General features: G+C 36.6%; 1 non-coding gene across 1 annotated transcript; it reads right to left on the bottom strand.

The window, feature by feature from the left end:
- Nucleotides 1-1,366: 1,366 nt before the first annotated feature.
- Nucleotides 1,367-1,469, bottom strand: LOC115844302 (U6 spliceosomal RNA). The gene has a single exon (XR_004036071.1). It is a non-coding gene; the product is annotated as a U6 spliceosomal RNA (small nuclear RNA).
- Between the last annotated feature and the right edge of the window lie 863 nt (nucleotides 1,470-2,332).

The raw sequence follows: 2,332 nt of genomic DNA on the forward strand, positions 1-2,332 counted from the left end.
AAACCCATCTGTGAAATGTGTTTACTGAAAATTCTTGATATATTGATGTGTCAGGAAAAAGAGCTAAAAAAGAAAACATTCACCAGCTACGTAGTACTTCTAGGGATTTGTAATCAAGCTTATGGTTCTGTGCGAGTTGGATTCTGTTTATAATTTATGTCTTTCATAGTAAAATGCTGTATGCGTGTGTGCATGCACGAGCTTGGGCTTACTTTGGAGAAGAACCAAAGAGGATGAATACATTATTCCATTATAATACTAAACCATTTCAGGGACATCCATAGTTAATTTACATGCTTTCAAAAGACCATGATCTTTCTAATAGGAATTTCTGAGATTTGGAGAATGTTCTGAATACGTGTTGTCCAATATGGTAACCACTAGCTATGTGTCACTGTGGAGCACTTGAAATGTAGCTGGTGTGAATGAGGAACTTAATTTTTAACTTTTAATTTAAATTTAAATAGCCACATGTAGTTGGTGGCTACCATTTTGGACAGAGCAGGTCTCAAGAGATGTGGAAGAAATACTTTAAAAAAAGTCACCATATGGTTATGCAGTCTGCCAATTAAATTATTTTATTTTTGGATCCTGATTATTAATATATTCTCTTGTGTTTAAAATGTGTACCAGTTCCCACTCTCCTGACACCTCCTTCCCCTTCCCGGTCTTACACATATACACACAATACCCTATTTTACTCTGCTGTTACTGCTCAGCACTAAAATTTTCTTTTATATCCACACTTCCTGAGGCAGTACTATGTACATATTATGCTTCATCAAATTCTTCACCATTGGTTCTCCTTTAAAATTAAGAACTGGATGTTCACTCCTGATTTACATTCTCAAAGGTAGCTGATGTCTTCCATGGTGGTCACAGCCTTCTCCTTAATCTTCTCATAGTATTTCCACTATTATCAGCCCCTGCCTTAAGACTGCTCTTTAGTCTCCTTAGTGCTGCAACATTCTGAGTGTCTTCCTTCTTCTCCTGTTGGTCATTCTCTTTTCTTTCCAGTTTCCTTCAATATTATGGATGTTTACTACAACTCAGATTTGCTTTTCTAGATTCAGCCAAAAGCTCTGATTTATGTCTTTGGTGAGAAAATCTGTGTAATTCTGATCTCTGCAGTGGTCTGTTTTAAACTCTTACACTTTCTCCTTGAAATTGCTTGTTTGATGTGCAAAAATCTAAGTTTAATATTAAAACATAACTCATATTTTTCCTATCAAAATGAATCCCCCGTCCTATGTTGAAAAGGCACCACTCTAATGTCTTGTTACCCAGAGTTGAAGGGCTTGGTCATTCTTGACTTTTTATGTATTTTTATGGTCCCTCTCAATTCAGTCAACACATGCTGCTTTTATGAAATACGGAATGCTTCCTGAATTTGCATGTCATTCTTGCTGAGAGGCCATGCTAATTTTCTCTGTATTACTCTAATTTGAGTATGTACTGCTGAAGCCAGCAGAGTTCCTCCTTTCTTAGTGGATGTTGGGTTATAACAAGTTTCCTTTTCCACTGTCCATATCCTGGCTTAGGTTTTTCTTGGCTCATATGTGCATTATTTTCAGCCCCCTAATTGGTGTTATTACCTTCAATCTCAGTTGGGGTTGTACTAACCACTCCAGTTCTACCTCTTCTGACTGTTGTGCATGCATCTTGCCCTCTGGATACATTGGCATGCCCAGTCTCATTGAATAACTCTTGCTTTTCCAACCACGTGCTTTTGCTTAATGCTGTTGGCTCTGCCAAAAATTAAATTGTCTTATTAGTGTATTCAAATCCTATATGCCTAAAACTTTCAAGGTTTATTTATACATTATTCACCAACTGTTGATTGAGTGTATGCTGTGTACTGGCATTGAACTAGGCACCTCTATCTTTAGTGCTCAGCTCATAAGAAGACAGAATCGCTGCTTTCATGGAGTTTACATTATAACAGGGAATCTGACAAGTAAATACTCAGTTATGGTACCATGTGATAAACTTCTGTATCATCATCACATGGAAACCATCCCAAACCACTTTGGCTTCTCTGAACTTATGGAGATTACTCATTGGCCACTTAATTACATTACTTACTTTTATCTGTTCACCTACCGATTTTTCTATTATGTGTTAATTTCATTTCCTCTATTGGATTGCAAACGATTTGAGGGCAGAAAATACTTTGTATACCACTGAATATACCCTATGGCCTCTAGCTCACAATGTTTCATATAAAAATCACAAATACCTGGCAGTTTGTAAGAAGGCTATATTTTACCTTTGGGAATCTTTCCTATGCACTACATAATTATTTCTCGGTCAACATAAAATACAGAAATGT

Source organism: Globicephala melas, chromosome 3, assembly GCF_963455315.2.
Source record: "Globicephala melas chromosome 3, mGloMel1.2, whole genome shotgun sequence".
Classification (NCBI taxonomy): domain Eukaryota; kingdom Metazoa; phylum Chordata; class Mammalia; order Artiodactyla; family Delphinidae; genus Globicephala; species Globicephala melas.